The sequence below is a fragment of the Hemitrygon akajei genome, chromosome 4 (assembly GCF_048418815.1).
Source record: "Hemitrygon akajei chromosome 4, sHemAka1.3, whole genome shotgun sequence".
Classification (NCBI taxonomy): Eukaryota; Metazoa; Chordata; class Chondrichthyes; order Myliobatiformes; family Dasyatidae; genus Hemitrygon; species Hemitrygon akajei.
Genome location: NC_133127.1, coordinates 7,844,188 through 7,870,159, shown reverse-complemented (window position 1 = coordinate 7,870,159; position 25,972 = coordinate 7,844,188). Strand labels below are relative to the sequence as shown.

The window sequence follows — 25,972 nt, the reverse complement described above, 5'->3', positions numbered from 1 at the left end:
CAGATTGTGAGGCCATGAATCCATCTTATGGTACTAGAGATCTGTTCAACAGTTTTATAACAGAAGGATAGATGCGGTCTTTCAGCCAGGTGGTGTGTGCTTTCAGGTTTTTGTATCTTCTGTCTGATGGGGGAAAGGGGGATTGATGGGGTTGAGTCGTTGGTAAGCTTTATTGACCATGGCATTTGTGTGTTTGGACCAGGACCGGGTATCGGTGATGTTCACTCCAATTCTCTTAACTCAGCACCATTAGGATCGAATATAACAAAAATAGAGTTGACCTCATGAATGATGACAATGAAGTTATTGGATTGTAAAAAGCAGGTGGTTGACTAACAGACTTTAACAGCAGAAATCTGACAACGTTACCCAGTCTGGCACATATGAGATACCAGACTCACTCCATGTGCTGACTGTATATCGCCCTCTGGAAGTCTCACCTACAGACAGCAGCAAATTCCATGCAGGGGATTTTGTCATGCATTCCTTAATCCTATCCTTAGCCCCTATCCCTGACCTTGAGCCAGCCCTGATCCTGACCCTAACCCCTAATCCTATCCTTAGCCCCTACACCTGACCTTGAGCCAGCCCTGATCCTGACCCTAACCCCTAATCCTATCCTTAGCCCCTACACCTGACCTTGAGCCAGCCCTGATCCTGACCCTAACCCCTAATCCTAACCCGGACCCCATCCCACTGACAGAGCACAGAAATACCCCACACACTCCTTCAGTGGTTCAAGTAAATATCAGAGAATGTATACAATGTATAACCTGAAATCCTTACTCTTCACAGACTCCACAAAACAGAAGAAAACAAATCATGGATGAAAGAAAATGTTCGAACCCCAAAGCACCTCCTGTCCCTTCTCCCATGCACAGGCAGCAGAAAAAGCCTCGGCCCTCCCCCTCGCATTAGTGAGGGAGAGAGAGATATCACTCCTGCCACAGGAGAGGGAAGACCGACAGCTCGCTGTTTTGATGTTACAATCTGCCATGTCGCTTATCCAAATTGCCCTGATTCAGAGACAAGCAGATTCCACACACAGTCGAGAGAGACGGTGGGGGGAGGGGGGTGTGGGGGGGGGAGAGAAATAAAAAAACAGGAGAAGTGTGCAGTCTGGTAGTGTAGGAGTGCCCTGGGGTCAGTCCCCTGTCGCATGGGTACATTGTATTGGTTACTTTATAGACAATAGATAATAGGTGCAGAAGTAGACCATTCGGCCCTTCGAGCCTGCACCGCCATTTTGAGATCATGGCTGATCAATTCCTTATCAATACCCGGTTCCTGCCTTGTCCCCTTATCCCTTGATTCCCCTATCCATAAGATACCTATCTAGCTCCTTCTTGAAAGCATCCAGAGAATTGGCCTCCACTACCTTCCGAGGCAGTGCATTCCAGACCCCCACAACTCTCTGGGAGAAGAAGTTCTTCCTTAACTCTGTCCTAAATGACCTACCCCTTATTCTCAAACCATGCCCTCTGGTACTGGACTCTCCCAGCATCTGGAACATATTTCCTGCCTCTATCTTGTCCAATCCCTTAATAATCTTATATGTTTCAGTCAGATCCCCTCTCAATCTCCTTAATTCCAGCGTGTACAAGCCCAGTCTCTCTAACCTCTCTGCGTAAGACAGTCCAGACATCCCAGGAATTAACCTCGTGAATCTACGCTGCACTTCCTCTACAGCCAGGATGTCCTTCCTTAACCCTGGAGACCAAAACTGTACACAATACTCCAGGTGTGGTCTCACCAGGGCTCTGTACAAATGCAAGAGGATTTCCTTGCTCTTGTACTCAATTCCCTTTGTAATAAAGGCCAACATTCCATTAGCCTTCTTCACTGCCTGCTGCACTTGCTCATTCACCTTCAGTGACTGATGAACAAGGACTCCGAGATCTCTTTGTATTACTACCTTACCCAACTCTATACCGTTCAGATAATAATCTGCCTTCCTGTTCTTACTCCCAAAGTGGATAACTTCACACGTATTCACATTAAACGCCATCTGCCAAGTATCTGCCCACTCACCCAGCCTATCCAAGTCACCCTGAATTCTCCTAACATCCTCATCACGTCACACTGCCACCCAGCTTAGTATCATCAGCAAATTTGCTGATGTTATTTTCTATGCCTTCATCCAAATCGTTAACGTAAATGGTAAACAGCTGTGGTCCCAATACCGAGCCCTGTGGCACCCCACTAGTCACCACCTGCCATTCCGAGAAACAGCCATTCACCGCTACCCTTTGCTTTCTATCTGCCAACCAGTTTTCTATCCATGCCAATGCCTTCCCCCCGATGCCCTGAGCTTTGATTTTACCCACCAATCTTCTAAGTGGGACTTTATCAAATGCCTTCTGAAAATCGAGATACACTACATCCACTGGATCTCCCCCGTCTAACTTCCTGGTTACATCCTCAAAAAACTCCAACAGATTAGTCAAGCATAATTTACCCTTGGTAAATCCATGCTGGCTTGACCCAATCCTATCACTGCTATCTAGATATGCCACTATTTCATCCTTAATAATGGACTCTAGCATCTTCCCCACTACCGATGTCAGGCTGACAGGTCGATAGTTCTCTGTTTTCTCCCTCCCTCCTTTCTTAAAAAGTGGGATAACATTAGCCATTCTCCAATCCTCAGGAACTGATCCTGAATCTAAGGAACATTGGAAAATGATTACCAATGCATCCACAATTTCCAGAGCCACCTCCTATAGTACCCTAGGGTGCAGACCATCTGGACCTGGGGATTTGTCAGCCTTCAGTCCCATCAATCTTCTCATCACCGTTTCCTTCCGAATGTCAATCTGTTTCATTTCCTCTGTTACCCTATGTCCTTGGCCCATCCATACATCTGGGAGATTGCTTGTGTCTTCCTTAGTGAAAACAGATCTAAAGTACTCATTAAATTCTTCTGCCATTTCTCTGTTTCCCATAACAATTTCACCCAATTCATTCTTCAAGGGTCCAACATTGTTCTTAACTATCTTCTTTCTCTTCACATACCTAAAAAAGCTTTTGCTATCTTCCTTTATATTCCTGGCTAGCTTGCGTTCGTACCTCATTTTTTCTCCCCGTATTGTCTTTTTAGTTAAGTTCTGTTGTTCCTTAAAAACTTCCCAATCATCTGTCCTCCCACTCACCTTAGCTCTGTCATATTTCCTTTTTCTTAATGCTATGCTGTCTCTGACTTCCTTTGTCAACCACTGAGGCCCCTTTCCCCCCTTTGAATCCTTCCTTCTCTGGGGGATGAACTGATTTTGCACCTTGTGCAGTATTCCCAAGAATACCTGCCATTGCTGTTCCACTGTCTTTTCTGCTAGGCTATCCGTCCAGTCAACTTTGGCCTGCTCCTCCCTCGTGGCTCCATAGTTTCCCCTGTTCATCTGCAACACTGACACCTCTGAGCTGCCCTTATCCTTCTCAAATTGCAGATAAAAGCTTATCATATTATGATCACTACCTCCTAATGGCTCCTTTACTGCGAGATTGCTTATCAAATCCTGTTCATTACATAACACTAAATCCAGAATAGTCTTGTCCCTGGTCGGCTCTTGTACAAGCTGTTCCAAGAATGCATCCCCTAGGCACTCTACAAACTCCCTATCCTGTGGTCCAGCACCAACCTGATTCTCCCAGTTCACCTGCATGTTGAAATCCCCCATAACTACTGCGACATTACCTTTGCCACATGCCAATGTTAACTCCCTCTTCAACTTGCACCCAATATCCATGCTACTGTTTGGTGGCCTGTAGACAACACCGATTAGGGTCCTTTTGCCCTTACTGTTCCTCAGTTCTATCCACACAGACTCTACTTCTCCTGACCCTATGTCCCCCCTTGCAAAGGACTGAATCTCAATCCTCACCAACAGGGCCACCCCACCCCCTCTGCCCACATTTCTGTCCCTACGATAGCACGTATACCCTTGTACATTCATTTCCCAGGTCTGATCTCCCTGCAGCCATGTCTCCGTTATCCCAACAACATCATAGTTACCCATTCGCACCTGGGCTTCAAGCTCATCCGCCTTATTCCTGACACTTCGTGCATTCAGATATAGAATTTTTAACCCATTTCTCCTCTCTCTGTTTGAATCGCTGCCTATTGTGCTTAACCCAGCTCCCCGAACTCCCATCGGGCTATACGCCCCTAGAATTTTGTTGTCCTTCCTACATTTACTTATTCTTGCAACACATTTAACTCCATGTTCTGTCAGACCATCCCTCTGTACACAAGTCCTCCTTATCACTTGTTCCGCCCCACCTTCCTCTACTACACACTTAATATTCCGGAACCGTGTAGTCCCCACCTGTCCTTTATTCATCCTCTCGCTATCCTCTCTCACATTCTGCAAGAATGTTAGTACCGCTCCAGTTCAGGTATAAACCGTCCCTTCGGAACAGATCCCACCTTCCCTGGAACAAGGCCCAATTATCTACAAACCTGAAGTCCTCCCTCCTGCACCATCCTCTCAGCCACGTATTAATCTTTATAATCCTCCTGTTCCTTGCCTCACTCGCACGTGGCACAGGTAGCAATCCTGAGATTGTTACCCTGGAGGTCCTGCTCTTCAGCTTCGCACCTAACTCCCTGAACTCCCTACGCAGGACCCCCTCACTCATCCTACCCACGTCATTGGTCCCTACATGGACCACAACATCTGGATTCTTGCCCTCCCTCTTGAGAATAACCTGCACCCGATCTGAGATGTCTTGGACCCCGGCACCAGGGAAGCAACATACCATCCGAGACTCCCGATCTTCCCCAAAAAATCTCCTATCCGCCCCCCTGACTATAGAAAATCTCCTATCACTACCGCTCTCTTCTCTTCCCTCTTCCCCTTCCTAGTCGCGGGTCCAACCTCAGTGCCAGAGACAGGACCACTGCAGCTTGTTCCTGGTAGGTCATCCCCACCAACAGTATCCAAAACGGTATACTTATTTTTGATGGGAACGGCCACAGGGGTGCTCTTCTCTCTCTGTCTGCTCCCCCTGCCTCTCTTGACTGTCACCCATTTGCCTACCTCCTGTCTTTAGGGGTGGGGGTGGTGATGGTCACCTGGAGATGAAGGGTTGAGGGAGACAAGTGTGTGAAATTCCGATGGTAGGGGCTGGGGGTGTGAGGGGAGGGAGGGAGGTAGTGGGAGGGTGTCAGTAAATGAGATCAGTACAGACAGGTACTTACTGATCAGCAAGAATATGATGGGCTGAGGGGGTTTGACTTGATACATTCACGTGATTTCTTTGAAAAACAAAGTTTGTTTACAGTTCAAGTTAAACTGATTGAATCTATCTCTGGAATTCAGTGTGACCACATTCTCCACATTATTTCTGACAGCATGTTTATCAGAGTCACAGACACTTCTAGAGAGAGAGGGGGAGGGAGGGTGGTAGAGTGAGGGAAAGGGAGGGAGAGGGCGAGGGAGGGAGGGAGGGAAAGGAAGGGAGAGAAAGAGAAGGAGAGGGAGGAAATTCAGTGTGTCCACATTCTCCACATTAATTCTGACAGCACGTTGATCAGAGCCACAGACACCTCTGGAGGGAGAGAGGGAGGGGAGAAGGAGAGGGAGTGGGATGGAGGGGAAGGAGGGAGGGAAAGGGAGAGGTGGAGAGAGAGAAAGGGAAGGAGGGAGAGAGACAGAGAGGGTCAGAGAGGCAGAGTGATGGAGAGAGAGGGAGGGAGGGAGAGTGGGGGAAAAAGAAAGAAAAATGGAATTTGGTTACTAAGGAGAGCAGTCAGACATCACATGAGGGTCCTGGGGTCAGTCCCCTCTCATACAGGTACATTTTATTGGTTACTTTGGGTGTGGGGAGAGGTGAGATGTAACCGGAAACAATTAAGTGAAATACAGATGGTAGAGATGGTGAGGAGTGGGTAGCAATGGAATCGAGGATGAGGAGAGAGGTGTTTAGAGTTGGACTGGGATCACAATGGATCAGCACAGATATGATGGGCTGAAGGGCTGTTTGACTGGATACAGTCACATGATTTCTCCGAAAAGCAATTGATATGGTCTGGGTTGAGATGAAAGTGAAAGCTCTGAATCTCTATAAAACCAGGGTACGGTATCAGCAGAGATCACCTGAGAGTCTGAATCAGTCAGTCACTGGCCGGGTCACTGACTGGTTCATCATTCACTCTGCCTTTTGCTGTTTTACAGTTTGGTTTAGACGATTCACTGTTGTCTCTGGAATTCAGTTCACCCTCCTTCCAGATATTATTTCTGACAACGTCTGATCGGTGAGATGGTGTGTTGGGAGGCTCGAACACTGCTCTGGTCAGGAGAGAGAGACAGAGAGGTAAGATCAAGAACCAGCAGTGAGGCAGGTAATCCACACGGGAACGATGGGAACGAGGTATAAGAGAAGTGTTAATGGAGTGGGGTTGGTCATATTGGGAGGGATATTGAGGACAAAATGCTGTTGATGGGGTCACTGATCTGGCTTAGGTGAGTATTGGGCTTCAGGGGGAGGCTGAGCTGTGACCAGATGAGTTGTCTCTTGGTAGAAGGGACGTGGGGATAAAGATTCTGAAAGTCAGGGCAGTGGGACTCTCGTCCTGCAGGGTGTAGGAGATCAGGGACATTTCCAATGTCACAGTGACCACACCTGCAGGAAGTGTGTCTGGTTGCTGCTCCTGTCCGACCACATAGAGCAGGTGGGACTGTGGTTGGATTCACTGTGGGATATCCAGGATGGAGAAATGTGGGAGGTGTTTAGTGAGGTGGTTGTAGTGCAGGAAGAGAGAGAGGGGAGATAAGTGGTCACCAGGTCAGTCCCCTCTCAGACAGGTACAATGTATTGGTTACTTTAAGGAGGGTGGGGGTGACGATCATTTGGAGATGAAGGGTTGAGGGAGACAAGTGTGTGAAATGCAGGAGGGAGGGGCTGGGGGTGTGAGGGGAGGGAGGGAGGTAGTGGGAGGGTGTCGGTAAATGAGATCAGTACAGACAGGTACTTACTGATCAGCAAGAATATGATGGGCTGAGGGGGAGTTTGACTTGATACATTCACGTGATTTCTTTGAAAAGCAAAGTTTGTTTACAGTTCAAGTTAAACTGATTGAATCTATCTCTGGAATTCAGTGTGACCACATTCTCCACATTATTTCTGACAGCATGTTTATCAGAGTCATAGACACTTCTAGAGAGAAAGAGGGAGGGAGGGAGAGGCGGAGGAAAGGAGAATGAGGGAGAGGGAAAGTGAAGGGAGTGAGGGTGGGAGAGGGAGGGGAAGGGGAAAAGGAGAGGGAGGGGAGGGGTTGGGAGGGGAAGGAGTGGGAGGGAGGGAAAGAAACGGATGGAAAGGGAGAGGGGTAGAGAGAGAGAGGTGGGGAGGGGGAGGGGTGAGGGGGGTGAGAGGGATGGAATATGTAAGAAAGAAAATGAATGGAGATTGGTGACTAAGAAGAGCAGTCAGACAGCATATGAGAGTCCTGGGGTCAAATCCTCTAACACGGGTACAATGTAACCATTGGTGGGGGTGGGTTAATGGTGGAATTGTCACTCAGATGAGAGAGGTAGCAGCAGTCTAGTGTGTAAGCCAGGGTACAGGAGAGAGAGTTGGGTGTGTGATCACCAGGAGGGGCAGGGGGTTTGTTAGAGCAGGAATGTCCTGAGGTCCGTCCCCTCTCACACTGGTACATTGTATTGATTACTTTAAGTGTGGGAGGTGTAACTGGAGACAGTTGTGTGAAATACAGATGCTAGTGTCGTTGACCAGTGAGGGGTGGGTAACATTGGAAACGAGGATGAGGAGAGAGGTGGTAGAGTGGGAATGGGAGAGAGTTAGAGTTAGAGAGTCAGATCCATGGATCAGCATGGTTCTGATGGGCTGAAGGTGTCATTGGGGGGCGCTGGGAGCGAACCCGAATACAAGACACAGACACTGAAGTACTGGGAACAGGACTAAGATTATCCAGAAAGCAAGGGAAGTTGGGGGGAAACGACTCTGGGCATTGACACACAGGCCCTGAATGAGACGAGGTTTCAGGGCCAGGGCTAGGACTAAGACTAGGAAAGTGGGAACATGAAACATAGAATAGTACAGCACATTAAAGGCCATTTGGCCCACAATGTTGTGCTAACCCTCAAACTCTGCCTCCCATATAACCTTCACCTTAAATTCCTCCATATACCTGTCTAGTAGTCTCTTAAACTTCACTAGTGTATCTGCCTCCACCACTGACTCAGGCAGTGCATTCCATGCACCAATCACTCTCTGAGTAAAAAACCTTCCTCTAATATCCCCCTTGAACTTCCCTCCCCTTACCTTAAAGCCAAGTCCTCTTGTACTGAGCAGTGGTGCCCTGGGGAAGAGGCGCTGGCTGTCCACTCTGTCTATTCCTCTTAATATCTTGTACACCTCTATCATGTCTCCTCTCATCCTCCTTCTCTCCAAAGAGTAAAGCCCTAGCTCCCTTAATCTCTGATCATAATCCATACTCTCTAAACCAGGCAGCGTCCTGGTAAATTTCCTCTGTACCCTTTCCAATGCTTCCACATCCTTCCTATATTGAGGTGACCAGAACTGGACACAGTACTCCAAGTGTGGCCTAACCAGAGTTTTGTAGAGCTGCATCATTACATCGCGACTCTTAAACTCTATCCCTCGACTTATGAAAGCTAACACCCCATAAGCTTTCTTAACTACCCTATCTACCTGTGAGGCAACTTTCAGAGATCTGTGGGCATGTACCTCCAGATCCCTCTGATCCTCCACACTACCAAGTATCCTGCCATTTACTTTGTACTCTGCCTTGGAGTTTGTCCTTCCAAAGTGTACCACCTCACACTTCTCTGGGTTGAACTCCATCTGCCACTTCTCAGCCAACTTCTGCATCCTATCAATGTCTCTCTGCAATCTTTGACAATCCTCCACACTATCTACAACAACAGTAACCTTTGTGCTGTCTGCAAACTTGCCAACCCACCCTTTTACCCCCACATCCAGATTGTTAATAAAAATCACGAAAAGTAGAGGTCCCAGAACAGATCCTTGTGGGACACCACTAGTCACTACCCTCCAATCTGAATGTACTCCCTCCACCATGACCCTCTGCTTTCTGCAGACAAGCCAATTCTGAATCCACCAGGCCAAACTTCCCTGGTTCCCATGCCTTCTGATTTTCTTAATAAGCCTACCATGTGGTACCTTGTCAAATGCCTTACTAAAATCCATACAGATCACATCCACTACACTACCCTCATCTATATGCCTAGTCACCTCCTCAAAGAACTCTATCAGGCTTGTTAGACATGCTCTGCCCTTCACAAAGCCATGCTGACTGTCCCTGATCAAACCATGATTCTCTAAATGTCCATAGATCCTATCTCTAAGAATCTTTTCCAACAGCTTTCCCATCACAGACGTAAGGCACACTGGTCTATAATTACCCGGACTATCCCTAGTACCTTTTTTGAACAAGGGGACAACATTTGCCTCCCTCCAATCCTCCGGTACCATTCCCGTGGTCAACAAGGTCATGACCAGGACAAGGAACTAGGAATTATGGTAACTTCTACTTTACAAAAGACCACTCATCAATTTGATGGCCAAAAGAACAGCTTTATCCGGGACGGCAAATGATATTTACAATACAGAGGTTTCCAGGTACCTCGTGTGGCATGGGTGGAGGAACTATATACAATGCATACCGGGAGTAAAAAAGAACAGAAGTAAAAACCCCGTCAATCCTGGAAACCTGACTCTTGTTACCAACAGCTTCCCGATTAGTATTAACTTACTTTTAATAATACTCACATTACAACACTTCTCCCCCTTTAAAATCCAACATTCCCCAAATATAGAAGAACTGGGAAATAAAAACAGTGGTATCATTAGCAACAGGTTACCAATACAAAAACAGTTAAAAAAAAGTGGCAAGTTCAACATTCAATCTAACAACAAAAGAAACTATCCAATCAAAGATTCAGTCTGTCAGGAGGTTTGTGAGGGTGCTGCGATCTATGCACTACCCCCGGTGACCCAGCAGGCACCGCTGGTGAGGATGTTTTGCGTTGATCTGGTGTTGGGGACATGAGAGGGGTCTGTGTGTCCGCGTGAGAATGTCCCTCCTCTTCAGGGGAATCAGCCCCCTCTGCCAGTGTCTCTCCTTCTAGCAAAGTCACTGGTGGACATGCTTCCCCAGTAGTCTGTCTCACCATTGGAAACTCCAGGGAACTGTCTACCTCTGAGCTGGAATCATGACGCAGGTGCACATGGTCCTGATGTCTGCAGAAACCATGCCCAGTCAGCTTAACAACATAGGAGATTGGACCACTCTGCTTAAGAATAACCCCAGGTAGCCATTGCTGATTGTTTCTCACATAGACCTTGTTATCTGGTTTTAACTGTCTCTCTCACGCATGTTGATCATGTCCCTCCTTCTGCTTTTCCTACTTTCTCTCCACTTTTGCCTTCATGTCTGGGCGCAGCAGGTCCAATCTTGACTTAGGCCTATGCCCCATCAGCATCTCTGCTGGAGTGCGTGCAGTCATAGTCTGTGGAGAGGCGGTATTTAAACAGGAAACGTGAAAGCCGGGTACTAAGAGAATCCCCTGTCATCTACTTCAGGCTTTCCTTCATCGTCTGAACAACCTGCTCAGCCAAACCATTTGCGGCTGGGTGGAAAGGAGCCGTCCAAATGTGACGAATGTCATTCTGCCGCATGAACTCACTGAACAGCTCACTGGTGAACGTCGGGCCATTATCAGTGACCAGAGTGTCAGGCAACCCGTGGACTGCAAACACTTGCTGAGTTTGTCTATGGTTGAGGGGGCTGTGATGTTGCTCATGATGTGAGCTTCGATCCATTTGGAATGCGCATCTACCATTACAAGAAACATCTGTCCCATAAAGGGGCCAGCAAAGTTCAAATGTAGCCTAGACCAGGGGTAGACTGGCCACTCCCATGGGTGCAAAGGAGCTGGTGGTGGCATGTTCTGATTGGTCTGACATTGCGTGCATGATTTTACCTTGTTCTCCAGATCCTGATCCATTCTTGGCCACCAGACGTAGGATCTTGCAAGGCTTTTCATTCGAGACACCCCTGGGTGAGTCTCATGAATTTCCTCCACAATCTGTGAATGGCCAGGGGGAGGCATGATGACCCTCACCCCCCAGAAAATGCAGCCATCCTGCAGACTCAGTTCGGTCTTGCGTTTGGCTTAAGGCCTCAGTTCCTCTCCTTCCACGACTCTGGGCCAACCTTGTAAAAGGAAAATCTTGACTTGAGACAGGACGGGTCCCTCTCTGTCCATTGCTTGATCTGGGTCACCTTTACAGGTGTCTCTGACAGCCTCTCCAATGAAAACACAGTCTCTGGAGGCACATATGTAGTAACAGGTGACTCAGGTAAAGGTAGTCGACTCAGCACATCGGCGTTTGCATTATCCCCACCCGCTCTGTACACTAGTGGTCGCCAACCTGTCAATCGCAATCAACTGGTTGATCTTTGAGACTTTCCCAGTAGATCCCGAAAAAAAAAAAGATAAATAAGTACACAAATACTGTTGAGAGATTGTTTCCGGGTTGCGGGGATTTAGTTCCATTCTTTCTGGCCAGTGCGCCTGTGTGTAACTCCCCCGCCACGCACGACACAGTGTAATTCATTGGTCCCCAACCACCGGGCCGCGAGGAAATGATATGAGTCAGCTGCACCTTTCCTCATTCCCTGTCACGCCCACTGTTGAACTTGAACCCACATGAGGTCATCAGTCACCGAAACGCAGTGACACCCGGCGGGAAATGCTGTTGCTACTGGCCTGGAGCGCTGACAGATGGGCACCGCCTCTGAACCTGTTTAGCACAACGAATGTTCGTGGGGAACCCGCTGCTAAAATATTTGCAGATACCTAACTCAGGCTCAAGGTTTCTTAAGTAGCAGAGCAGCTACCTCTCTGTGATCTGCTGAAACAAACTTTTGTCAGCCGATAGATCCTGCAAGGGGGGAGGCGGGTGCGCACCCTGTCGCTCTCCTCACTCGGTCGGTCGCTCTCTTCGGACTACGACTGCCGTGGCCCCAGTACGGGAACCTCCGGCCCTGACCTTGTCCTCTCACCCACCCACGACCAGCCGCACCTGGCCAAGGTGTCTGGTGGCGGGCGGGCAGAGGCTGGATTTCAGGCCGGGAGGCTGCCTAATGAGGTAATGAAGCCCTCAAAACTGCTTCGGTACCCTGAGTCCAAGCACCCTGCACTTAAAGACGAACCCGCTGAGTTTTTTCAGCGGAAAAAATGTGAGCAGCGCAGGACAGCAGGAGAGCCGTGAAAACTAAATTGCGGAATAGACTGGACATAAGGAACCTGCTTCGAGTATCGCTGTATTCCCGTCGTGTTTAACACTGCTCCCCGCCCCCCCCCCCCCCCCATCAGCCGGTCCGCAAGAATATTGTCGATATTAAACGGGTCCGCAGTGCAAAAAAGGGGGGGTACCCCTGGTGTTTATACATTATTTCTACTTCCCCGTTGCAGGGTTTTACTTCCGGTCTTTTCTGCTCCGGTGCGCATGCGTGTAACTAATTGATCTGGGGTCGATCTTGCCTTTTGCTGAGGCTGAGGTAGGGGCCCTTGGGCTTAAAAAGGTTGGTGACCACTATTTTAGAGGATCCGCCTCCCTATCAGCTCCATCATATGGGGGGGGGGGAGGGCCACACCCGCTGATAACAATCGGGACATCTCAGTTCTCAACTCTGCCACAATCTCCTCTACCACTGCCCGTGTAACTAATCGATTTGGAGTCGATCTCGCCTTTTACTAAGGCCGTGGTTGGGGATCTTGGGCTTAAAAATGTTGGTGACCACTACTGTACACTATAGTATACTGGTAAGCTGACAATGTGAGAGCCCAATGCTGTATCCCGGCTGAGGCTAGCGGTGGGATGCATCTGGTCTCACTCAAAAGGCTCATCAGTGGTTTACGGTCCGTATAAATTGTGAATGCACGTCATAGGGGTACTGATGAAAACGTTTGATAGCAAAAACAATGGCCAGACCTTCTTTGTCTAGCTGTGAATATCTCTTCTCAGCAGCCGTCAGGGTACGTGAAGCAAAACCAATAGGCTTCTCTGAACGGTCCTCCATTACGTGTGAGAGAACTGCCCCGACTCCATAGGGTGAAGCGTTGCATGTAAGGGTGATCTCCTTGTCTGGGTCATAGTGAACGAGCAGCTTCGCTGAGTGGAGGAGTTCTTTCACTTCCTTGAAAGCTTCCTCCTGCTGTTCACCCCACCGCCACTTAGTGTCATTGTGAAGCAGCTTATACAGTGGGGCCAAAACCTTTGAGAGGTCCGGAAGAAACTTGCCATAATAATTCACCATGCCCAAAAATGATCTGAGTTCAGTGATGCTCTTGGGCCTTGGGGCCTCCTTAATAGCTTTCACTTTGTCCTCCACTGGGCAAAGCTCCTCAGCTGTAATCTTGCGTCCCAGGTAGGTCACACTCGGAGCCAGGAACACACATTTTCCACGTTTCAGCCGCAGCCCAGCATCTGAGAGTCTCTTCAGCACCTGTTCTAAGTTAGCCAGATGCTCCCCCTCCGTGGCTCCCGTGATCAAAATATCATCAAGATACACTGCTACGTGCGGAATCCCCTGTAGCAAAGAGTCCATTGTCCTTTGGAAAATGGCGGGGCTAGACGCCACTCCAAACACCAGGCCATTGTATTTGAATAATCCCTTGTGCGTATTGATGGTGACGTACTCCTTTGAATCCTCGTCGAACAGCAGCTGTTGGTAGGCGTGGCTCATGTCCAGCTTTGTGAACAGCTTACCCCCTGACAGGGTCGCAAACAGGTCATCCACCCGTGGCAATGGGTACTCCTCCAGCTTAGAGACCTGATTCACCGTAAACTTGTAGTTCCCACATATCCATACTGTTTTATCTGCCTTCAAAACCGGAACAATAGGAGCCGCCCACCTTGAAAACTGGACAGGCTCAATGATGCCCAGCCCTTGTAAATGTTCCAGCTCCTCCTTGACTTTGCCTTTCATGGCATAGGGCACCGACCCGGGCTTAAAAAAATGTGGTGTGGCCTCAGAGTCAACATAGAGTTTCACAGTCACGCCCTTCAGTGTGCTCAGCTCGTCCCTGAAAACGTCACTATACCGCTGCAGAATGTCCTCCGTCGTGTGTGCATACTAATTCCATGCCAGTTGAGCCGGATTTTGTGAAGTCAATCGTGGCCCAAAAGACTGGGCCCACTGACCTTAGCTATCACCAGCCTGGCTTCAGTCTTCTGACCCCCGGCTGAAATATCCACATATAACACCCTTAAATGAGGTATGGGCAGCCCCGTATAGGTCCTGAGTTTGAGCTTAGACAGTCTGATGGGAGGCAGTTTGGACCCCCATGTCCTCCTGTAGGTCTCCTCACTGATGCCCGATGCTGTAGCCCCTGGATCAATCTCGAACTTAATGCCCTTTCCCCTGACAGTGACTGTGGCATAATATGGTTCAGGTGGTTCCTCATCCGTTTCCACCCCAAACATGTTGTAGGCACACACTGCCTCTCCGTCTGCTTCTTCTAGGTGGTGTGTGGCTGCCTGAGCTTGTTGAGCTTTCCCCTGCCCAGGCTTAACCTTACCCTTTAAACTCCTGCACATTTTAGCTAAATGTCCCTTTTTGCTACAAGCATGGCAGACAGTATCTTTGAATTTGCAAACGTTTGCATACTGCGTTCCTCCACACTGAAAACAATTCACCCACTTTTCCTGTTTACCAGTCTCCCTCCTGACTTGGAGCACTGCCGCCGACTGTGACCCCCCATATCCTTTCTGGACATCCTTGGCATTATTAGCAGCCATCTCCATGCCTTGAGCAATCTCTAAGGCTTTCTTGAAAAGAAGTTCAGCCACAAAGTTAGCCACAGACTGACCTGGCTTCCTGACATGGCTGTGAAACTTGAACTGTTGGACTATCACTGAAGGCCTCGGATTGTGGTGGTTCCCCATGAGCTTGACCAGTTCATCGTACGGAAATTCTCCCGGTTTCCATGGTGTGGCTAAGTTCTGTATCAGCTTGCGAGTCTTTGCCCCACACACACTCAGGAGAATAGAGCGCTTCTTAGCCTCCTGAGTAATTCTATTAGCACAGAAAAAGTGTCCCAACCTTTCCTCATACTCCAGCCAGTCCTCAGTTCACTCCGCGAACTCACTGATAGTCCCGAACGTAGCCATCTGAACACGAGGCTCCTCGTCCACTCACAGCTCCTGTTCGAAATGGGCTGACCCATCCACAAAACCAGCTCACCTCATCGCCAAAAACATGTGGTAACTTCGACTTTACAAAAGACCTCTTGACAATTTGATGGTCAAAAGAACACCTTTCTCCGGGACGGCAAATGATATTTACAATACAGAGGTTTCCAGGTACCTCGTGCGGCATGGGTGGAGGAACTATATATAATGCATACTGGGAGTAAAAAGAGCGGAAGTAAAGATCCCGCCAACCCTGGAAACCCGAATCTTGTTACCAACAGCTTCCCGATTAGTATTAATTTACCTTTAATAATACTCACATTACAACAGGTACCTGGGCTAGGATTCCGAGCCAGAGACTTTACAGGGACCCGGAATCTGGGTCTTGACTCAGGCTCGGACCCCGGATCTAGGTGAGGACGAGACGTGGCTACAGGACTGGACGTGGAACTCTTGCACATAACGAGGCACATGGACAGGACCAGAACACAGAGCCATGACTTAGACACGACGACGTTCTTGGACTAGGCTTAGACAAGACGAGGTTCTAGGACTTGCCTTGGACAGGACGAGGAATTTCCAGCACAGGTAGAGGAATCTCCAGCACCTGGCTGGGTGAGGTACTCCTGGGCTGGGTGAGCCTCATGGACTGGAAAAGACACCAGAACTGGATGAGGACACGAAGCTCAGACTTGAACATGGAACACGGAACTCCAGAACAGAGCCTGGACAAGGACCTGGAACCTAGGTCTTGGTTGGAACTAGGAACCTGGGTCTTGACTCGGAACCAAGACCCGGGTCTAGGCTAGGACAAGACGTGGCTACAGGACAGGACGAGAACACGAAGCCTTGAATAGATCTTAGGAGGCTGGAAACAAAGAGCCTTGGCTTGGGCAGGACACAGAACCAGGGGAAGGGGAAGGGGACGGGGACAGTCCAGCAGGGAATTCTTGGTTTGAGAGGTACTTATGTGCCAGCCCACAATTAAGGCAACCAACAGAACAAGGGAGAAAACAGGAAAACCCGAAACAAGGATCGATGGACCGGACTGTGAACCAGAATGTGGATTTCGCGGACCAGACTGTGACAGAAGGGCTGTATGACTCGATACAGTAACAGATTTCTCTGAAAAGCGAAGGATGTGGTCTGGGTGGGTTTGAAAGTGAAGGCATGGAATCTCTCTGTAAACCAGGGTACAGTAACAGAGATCACACTGAGAGTCTGAATCAGTCAGTCACTGGCTAGGTCACTGACAGAACCAGCTGGTTCATCACTCACTCTGCCTTTTGTTGTTTTACAGTTTAGTTTAGACTGATTCACTGTTGTTTCTGGAATTCAGTTCACCCTCCTTCCAGATATTATTTCAGATAGAGTGTGATCGGTGAGACAGTGTGATTGGAATCACAGATACAGGAGGAAGCTTCTACTGGCTTAGGATCAGTCATCTTCTCCCTCCTATCCACCTTTCCCTTCTCATTTTAAACCCAGCAGACTGTTCCTGTGATCGTTATGGACTCTGACCCTATAATACTCCCCCATGGACACGGCATCCCCATGCTGAGGGCTATTTCCCCAAGAGCAGCTCAAATGTTCTGCATCTCTTATAGAACCATCTTCAGACAGACTCAAAGGATCTCCTGGACACAGTTTATCAGTTCATTCTGCTGCAGACCTTTCACACTGAGGCTGAGGTCTCCAAGTTCCTGAACTCTAGTACTCTTTCATCTCTGATCTGTCTTCATATCGACTCCTCTATCTGCCGCTGACTGTTGTGTACTCTGTAATATACTCCAACCAAAGTGATCGCCCTGTTCTAATGTGGAACCTTTGCCTTACTGGAAGAACCTTTGGGACAACCTCCCTGCTTTCTGCAGTGATGGTCTCATTCATCAATATTCTACTTATTCGTACCTCCCCATCACACCTGAAGTGTCTGTACCCCAGCAAAGTCCTGCTCTTGTCCCATCTCTGTGACTGCAACAATACCGTGTTCCCAATGCTGACCAATGCCTGACCAGTCAGTCTCCTTGCATTTACTCAGATGCATTTTAGCCCTGCAGTCTGCCCCTGACCATTATTAAACCAGCTCTGATCTGCCCCCTGGTGACCCTGTTTCTTTTTATATTTAACAATATCGTCTCCCCTCCTGGTCATAGTCTCTGTGTTTCTCCATCCTGTCAGATAAGCTTAAACCCACCCTAACAGCACCAGCAAACTCCCTGTAGGGATATGGACTCCATCCTGGATTGGACACAAACCATCCAGCATGTAAAGGCCCCACATTGCTCGGAAACATTCTCAGTGATGCAGAAATATAAACCCCTTTCTCCCGTACCATCACTCAGCTGTGTTCATTTGACCTATCCTCCTGTTGTACACACTAGAGTGTGTGGCACTGAACGTAATGGAGAGTGAATCCACCGGCAAGATTCTCATCGATAAACAATGCCTGTTACAATGTAACATCCCTGCCTTTATCTTTATTTCAGTGAACAACCCACCCTTGCTGTTCACCAATCAGCTGTTTCCACTGACACACATCACTTCCTGAATGGTGACATCACCTCCAGCTCTTCCAATGGTCTCAACAAGGTAGGTGGACTCTGAATATGCAATGGTCTGTCCCACTGCTCTCCCCCAGGTCCTCCTCACTCACCTCTGCTGCTTTCTTAATTCCCCAAATTGGCACAGCATCATATTGTTATAGAGTTTCCAGACCAACTTGTCCATCCCGAACAAGATTCCCATCTGAGACAGTCCTATTTCCCTGCATTTTGGCTGGAGGTTAATAGGTTCTGGTTTATTTTATTTATTCAGTAAGATATACAGCACAGAAGGGGCCCTTCCAGCTGCATGCCTTAGCAATTCCTGGCAACCCCTTGATTTACCCCTAACCTAATCACAGGACAATATACAATGACTAACTAACCTACCTGGTCCACCTTTGGACTGTGGGGGGAAATGGGAGGACCCGGAAAAACCCACATATTCTACATGGAGACACAGAGAGTCCATAAGACCATAGGACCAGAAAATATAGGAGCAAAATTAGGCCATTTGCCAATTGAGTCTGCTCCACCATTTCATCATGGCTGATACAATTTTCCTCTCAGGCCCAATCTCATGCCTTTTCCCTATATCCCTTCATGCCCTGAATAATCAAGTATCTATCAACCTCTGCCTTAAATATACATAAAGACTTGGTCTCCACAGCTGTCTGTGGCAAAGAATTCCATTGATTCACCAATCTCCGGCTAAAGAAGTTCTTCCTTATTTCTGTTCTAAAATGACGCCATTCTGTTCTAAGGCTTGTACCCTCTAGTCTTGGGCACTCTTCCCAGAGGAAACATCCTTTTCATGTTCATTCTGTCAAGGCCTTTCACCATTCGATAGGTTTCAATGAAATCACCCTTCATTCTTCTGAATTCTGGTGTATACGGACCCAGAGTCATTAAATGCTCTTCATATGAGAGGCCATTCAATCCTGGAATCATTTTCATGAATCTCCTTTGAACCCTCTCCAGTTTCAGAACATCCTTTCTAAGATAAGAGGCCCAAAACTGTTCACAATACTCCGTGAGGCCTCACCAGTGCTTTATAAAGTCTCAACATTACTTCCTCGCTTTTATATTCTTGTCCTTTTACGATGAAAGCTAATATCACATTTGCCTTCCTCACCACAGACTCAACCTGCAAATTAACCTTTAGGGAATCCTGCACAAGGACTCCCAGATGCCTTTGCACTGCAGATTCCTGAATTTTCTCTCCATTTAGAAAATAGTGTACACGTTTATTTTTTCTACCAAAGCACAGGACCAAAAACTTCCTGACACTGTATTCCACCTGCCATGTCTTTGACCATTCCCCTAATCTTTCTAAGTCCTTCTGTAGCCTCTCTACTTCTTCAAAACTACCTGATCCTCCAGCTATCTTCATATCATCTGCAAACATTACCACAAAGTCATCACTTCTGTCATCCGTCATTGACATATAATCCAAGAAGATCTGTCCCAAAACAGACCCCCATGGAACACCACTAGTCTATAGGTTTCAATCGCATACCTGGCTTGAGAAATCAATGTTAATGCCATCAGGTTGGAGGCTACTCAAAAGAATATAAGGTGTTGTTCCTGCAAGCTAAGTGTGGCCTCATCATGACAGTGGAGGAGGCTACAAGATAGACATATTAGAATGGGAATGGGAAGATAAATTAAGATGGGTGGCCACTGGGAGTTCCCGCCTTTTCTGGTGGACAGAACATGGGTGCTTAGTGAAGCTGTCTCCCAATCTACGTTGGGCCTCACTGGCCTACAGGAGGCCACACCGGCAGCATGTCAGGTTTTCCCTTGAGGAAACTGCAGCCTATTTAATCATGTGCCTCCAAGTACACTGAGACCTCATCCTTAATAATCAACTCCAACATCTTCCCAACCACTGAACTCAAACTAACTGGTCTATAATTTCCTTTCTACTGCCTCTCTCCCTTCTTGAAGAGTGGAATGACATTTATATTTTTCCTGTCTTCCGGAACCCATCCATAATCTAGTGGTTCTTGAAACATACTTAATGTGTCCCCAATCTCTTCAGCCACCTCTTTCAGAATGGGATGTAGACCATCTGGTCCAGGTGATTTTTTTTTTAAAACGTCAGACCTTCCAGTTTCTCAAAAACCTTCACCCTAGTAATGGTAACTTTACACTCCCTAACACTCTCAAACTTCCATCATACTGCAAATGTCTTTCACAGTGAAGTCTGATGCAAAATACTCATTCAGTTCGTCTGCCATTTCCTTGTCCCAATTACTACCTCTCCATCATTGTTTTCCAGTGGTCCGATATCCACTCTCATCTCTCTTTTACACTGATATCTCTCTATCACGTCTAAAACAACAGAATCCCAGAATATTGAGGTGCCTGTCCAACCCCTCCTGTAACCAGGTTTCACTGACGGCTGTGATGTCATAATTCCACATGCTGATCCATGCGCTAAGCTTTTCCTACAATACTCCTAACTCAGAAGATTATTCCCACCCTGCTCAACATTTTGGTTCCTATCTTTATATGTAGGCTTGATATCATCTTAGCTCACAACCACTCCACAATCTGCCCTGGCACTCTGGTTCCTAACCCCTGCAACTCTAGTTTAACCCCCCCCCCTTTCCAGAGCAGCACAAGAAACCCCTCTCACTGGGATAATGCCCCTCTCACTGGGATAATTGTCCCCCTCCAGTTCAGGTGCAAACACAGCTTCCTTGGAAAAGAGTCCAAAGATCAGGAAATTTTGACTCACTCCCTCCTGTACTAACTCCTTAGCCTCATGTTAAACTGTGTAATCTTCTCAGTTCTGACGTCACTAGCAAATAGCAAGGGTAGCAATCCTGAGATCACAACCCTGGAGATCCTGTCCTTTATCTTCCTGAACTATCTTTGCAGGGTCTCATCACCCTTCCTGCCTATATCATTGGTTGCTACATGGACCATGACTTCTGGCTACTCCCCTCTCCCTCAAGAATGCCGTGCACTGCATCCGAGATGTCCCTGGCCCGACACCTAAGAGGCAACGTATCATCTAGGAATTTCACAGAACTCCACAGAACCGATAAGCACCCCCAAACTATATCTTCCCCTAACCAATGAATCCCTTTCACTACTGATCTCCTCTTCTCCCCACTTCTCTTCAGAACCAAAGAGACAGACTCAGTGGCAGAGACCTGACAACTGTGACTTTCCCCCGTTATGTCATTGCCCACATCCCTCAACAGGATCCAAAGCTGTGTCCATATTATTGAGGGGAACAGCCTGCAGTGGCTGCCCATCCCCTTTTTAATTGAGATACAGCAAAGAATGTGGTCTGGTTTGGGTTGAAGTTGAAGACACTGAATTTCCCAGCAAACCAGAGTACAGTCATGGGTCACACTGACTGTCTGAAGAAGACAGTCACTGGCCGGGTCACACAAAAGACTGGAGGAGCTCAGCAGACCAGGGAGCACCTCTGCAAGGCAATGAGGAGCATTGGGAGTTATCGATAAAGATGGTTAGACCATGAGATGGTACAGTAGAGTCTGGCAGAGAGCTGGGTAGAGAGTATGTGGGGAGAGGTGGCAGGACTGGCACTGGGAGGGAATTGGTTAATGGGGTCGGTGTGGACAGACTCGATGGTCAGCTCGAATATGGTGGTCTGATGGACAGGCTCTGACTGCGTACAAACAGTCTCATGATTTCTTTGAGAAGCAAAGCTTCTTCTCTGGGTGGCTTTGAAGCTAAAAACATTGACTCTCCCAGTAAAACCAGGCTAGAGTAACAGCTCACCAGGAGAGGTGGGCAGTCTGGTAGTGCAGGAGTGTCCTGGGGTCAGACTCCTCTCACACGGTACATTAGATCATAAGACATAGGAGCATAATTAAGCCATTCAGCCCATCAAGTCTTCTCTGCTGTTCCATCATGGCTGATCCTGAATCCCTTCAATCCCTTACACCTGCCTTCTCACTATATTGGCTCCTTATTTAAGAAAGGATGTGCTGATGTTGGAGGGGGTTCAGAGAAGATTCACTAGAATGATTCCGGGAATGAGAGGGTTAACATAAGAGGAACATTTCACTGCTCTTAGACTGTACTCCTTGGAGTTTAGAAGAATGAGGAGTGTCCTCATAAAAACATTTCGAATGTTGAAAGGCACGGACAGAGTGGATGTGGCAAAGTTGTTTCCCATGGTCGGGAAATCTAGTACGAGAAGGCATGAATTAAGGATTGAAGGGCGACTGTTCAGAACAGAGATGCGAAGAAATTTTTTTTAGCCAGAGGGTGGTGAATCTGTGGAATTCGTTGCATCGGGCAGCAGTGGAAGTCAAGTCATTGGGTGTATTTAAGGCAGAGATTGATAGGTATCTGAGTAGCCAGGGCATAAAAGGTTTTGGTGTGAAGGTGGGGGAGTAGGACTAAATGGGAGAATGGATCAGCTCATGATAAAATGGCAGAGCAGACTCAATGGGCCGAATGGCCGACTTCTGCTCCTTTGTCTTATGGTCTTATGGTCATATCCTTTGATACCCTGGTCGATCAGGAAATGATCAATTTCTGCTTTAATTTCCCCACAGACTTGGCCTTCACCGCAGTCAGTGGCAGAGGATTCCACAGATTCGCTACTCTCTGGCTATAAAAATTCCTCTTTATCTTCATTCTAAAAGGTTGTACCTCAATTTTGAGGTTGTGCCTTCTAGTTCTAGAAAAGACAACACATCCTTTCTGAGATATGGGGCCCAAAACTGTTGACAATACTCCAGGTGCGGCCTGGCTCAGCATTATCTCCTTACTTTAATATTCTATTCCTCTTGAAATAATTGAAAATAACTGGAGACAATTGTGTGAAATACAGATGGTAGAAGGGGTGGGATTGTGAGGGATACATAGTGGAGTAAATGAAGAAGAGGAGAGAGCTGGTTAAAGTCGGTGTGAGGGATTTAGTAAATGGGATCAGTATGGATGTTTACTTTCTGGTCAGCACAGAAACTGCATGTTGGTCAGAAGGGCTGTTTGACTCGACTAAGTCAAACGATTAATTTGAACAGAGAAGAATATGTTCTGGGTGGGGTTGAAAGTGAAAGCATGAATCTCAGTAACCAGGGTGCAGTAACAGAGATCACACTGAGAGTCTGAATCAGTCAGTCACTGGCCATGTCACTGACAGAAACAGCTGGTTCATCACTCACTCTGCCTTTTGTTGTTTTACAGTTTGGTTTAGACTGATTCACTGCTGTCTCTGGGATTCAGTTCACTCTCCCTCCAGATATTTCTGACAGAGTGTGATTGGTGAGATGCTGTGATTGGAGTCACAGACACAACTCTGGATGGAGGAAGTGAGAAAGAAAGAAGGATAGGGGTAAGTTCGAGAGACAGCAATGAGGCAGGTAATCCACACAGAAATGATGGGAATGAAGTATTAAAGAACTTCTAACAGAGTGGTCATATTGGGAGGGATATTGAGGTCAAAATGCTGTTGATAGGGTCACTGATCTGGCTTTGGTGAGTATTGGGCTTCGGTGAGGAGTGGCGGAAGAGAGAGGAGCATGGGTGGGGAGTGGGGAGAGAGATGGATGAGTGGGAGTGGGGAGAGAAGTGGGTGGGGTGTAGGGAGTGGGGAGAGAGAGGTGGGTGGGGAGTAGGGACAGAAGGAAGTGGCTGGGGAGTTGGGAGGGAGATGGGTGGGTGGAGAGTGGGGACAGAGAGTTGGGTAGGTGGGGAGAGGAAGAGACATGTGGGTGGATGGGTTTGAAAGTGAAAGCACTGGAACTCTCAGTAAACCAGGGTACAGTAACAGAGATCACACTGAGAGTCTGAATCAGTCAGTCACTGGCCGTGTCACTGACAGAAACAGCTGGTTCATCACTCACTCTGCCTTTTGTTGTTTTACAGTTTAGTTTAGACTGATTCACTGTTGTCTCTGGAATTCAGTTCACCCTCCTTCTGGTTATATTTCTGACAATGTGTGATTGTATTTCTGCCAGAACCCCTGCAATTTCTATACTCGTCTCTCAAGGTCCGAGGAAATATCATGTCAGGCCTGGGGGATTTATCTACCTTTATTCACTGTAAGGCAACAAGTACATCCTCCTCTTTAATCTCTATATGTTCCATGACACTACTTGTTTGTTTCACCTCCTTCCATATACACTATGCCGGTTTCCTGAGTAAATACTGATGCAAGAAAACTGTTTAAGATCTCCCCCATCTTGTGAGGCTCCACACATAGACGACCGCTCTGATCTTCTTGGGTACCAATATTATCCCTTACTATCCTTTTACTCTTAATACACTTGCAGAAACCCTTCGGGTTTACCTTCACATTATCTGCCAAAGCAACCTCGTGTCTTCTTTTTGCCTTCCTGATTTCCTTCTTTAGTATTTTCTTACATTTTTGAAACTCTTCAAGTACCTCATTTGTTCCTTGTTGCCTATACCTGCTATACACCTCTCTCTTTTTCTTAACCAGATTGCCAATATCCCTTGAAAACCAAGGTTCCCTATGCCTATTAACTTTGCCTTTAATCCTGGCAGGAACATACAAACTCTGCACTCTCAAAATTTCACCTTTGAAGGCCTTCCACTTACTGAAAACATTGTTGCCAGAAGGCAACTTATCCCAATCCACTCCTCCTAGATCCTTTCTCATTTCCACAAAATTGGCCCTTATTTTTATGTTTTTCTAATTTAGAACATTACCTCAAGGACCAGACCTACCTTTATCCATAATTAACTTGAAACTAATGACATTATTGGGAAATGAACCTGGTCAGGAGTCAGATCTGTCAGTGGGAGATCATTTTGGAGATAGTGATCATAATTCTATCTCCTTTACAATAGCATTGGAGAGAGATAGGAACAGACAAGTTAGAAAAGTGTTTAACTAGAGTAAGGGGAATTATGAGGCTAACAGGCAGGAAATTGGAAGCTTAAATTGGAAACAGATGTTCTCAGGGAAAAGTACAGACGAAATGTTGCAAATGTTCAGGGAATATTTGTGTGGAGTTCTGCATAGGTACGTTCCAATGAGACAGGGAAGTTATGGTAGGATACAGGAACCGTGGTGTACAAAGGCTGTAATAAATCTAGTCAAGAAGAAAAGAAAAGCTTACAAAAGGTTCAGAGAACTAGGTAATTTTACAGATCTAGAAGATTGTAAGGCTAACAGGAAGGAGCTTAAGAAGGAAATTAGGAGAGCCAGAAGGGGCAATGAGAAGGCCTTGGCGGGCAGGATTAAGGAAAACCCCAAGGCATTCTACAAGCATGTGAAGAGCAAGAGGAGAAGACGTGTAAGAATAGGATTTATTAAGTGTGACAGTGGAGAAGTGTGTATGGAACCGGAGGAAATAGCGGAGGTACTTAATGAATACTTTACTTCAGTATTCACAATAGAAAGAGATCTTGGTGATAATATTGATGACTTGCAGCAGATTGAAAAGCTTGAGCATGTAGATATTAAGAAAGAGGACATGCTGGAGCTTTTGGAAAGCATTAATTTGGATAAATCACCAGGACGAGATGAGATGTACCCCAGGCCACTATGGGAGGTGAGGGAGGAGATTGCTGAGCTGCTGGTGATGATCTTTGCATCATCAATTGGGACAGGAGAGGTTCCGGTGGATTGGAGTATTGCAAATGTTGTTCCTTTATTCAAGAAAGGTAGTAGAGATAGCCCAGGAAATTATAGACCAGCGAGTCTTACGTCAGTGGTTGGTAAGTTGATGGAGAAGATCCTGAGAGGCAGGATTTATGAACATTTGGAGAGGTATAATGTGATTAGGAAAAGTCAGCATGGCTTTGTCAAGGGCAGGTAGTGCCTTACGAGCCTGATTGGATTTTTTGAGGATGTGACTAAACATATTGATGAAGGAAGAGCAGAGATGTAGTGTATATGGATTTCATAAGGCACTTGATAAGGTACCCCATGCAAGGCTTATTGAGAAAGTAAGGAAGCATGGGATCCAAGGGGACATTGCTTTGTGGGTCCAGAATTGGCTTGCCCACAGAAGGCAAAGAGTGGTTGTAGATGGGTCATATTCTGCATGGAGGTCGGTAACCAGAGGAGTGCCTCGGGGATTTGTTCTGGGACCCTTACTCTTTGTGATTTTTGTAGATCATCTGGCTGAGGAAGTTGAGGGTTGGATTAGTAAGTTTGCTGATGACACAAGTGTGAAGTGGTTCATTTTGGTAGGTCAGATATGTTGACAGAATATAGTATTAATGGTAAGACTCTTGTCAGTGTGGAGGAT

At 47.1% G+C, this 25,972-nt stretch overlaps 1 long non-coding RNA gene across 2 annotated transcripts in view; it reads left to right on the top strand.

Annotated features, from left to right (window-relative positions):
• Positions 1-6,107: 6,107 nt before the first annotated feature.
• LOC140726103 (uncharacterized) overlaps positions 6,108-25,972 on the top strand; it is a 96,363-nt gene continuing 76,498 nt past the window's right edge. For both annotated transcript variants that reach the window (XR_012098572.1, XR_012098571.1), the window contains exons 1-2: positions 6,108-6,312; positions 17,697-17,799. This is a non-coding gene — a long non-coding RNA (uncharacterized lncRNA). The remainder of the gene's footprint in view (positions 6,313-17,696; positions 17,800-25,972) is intronic.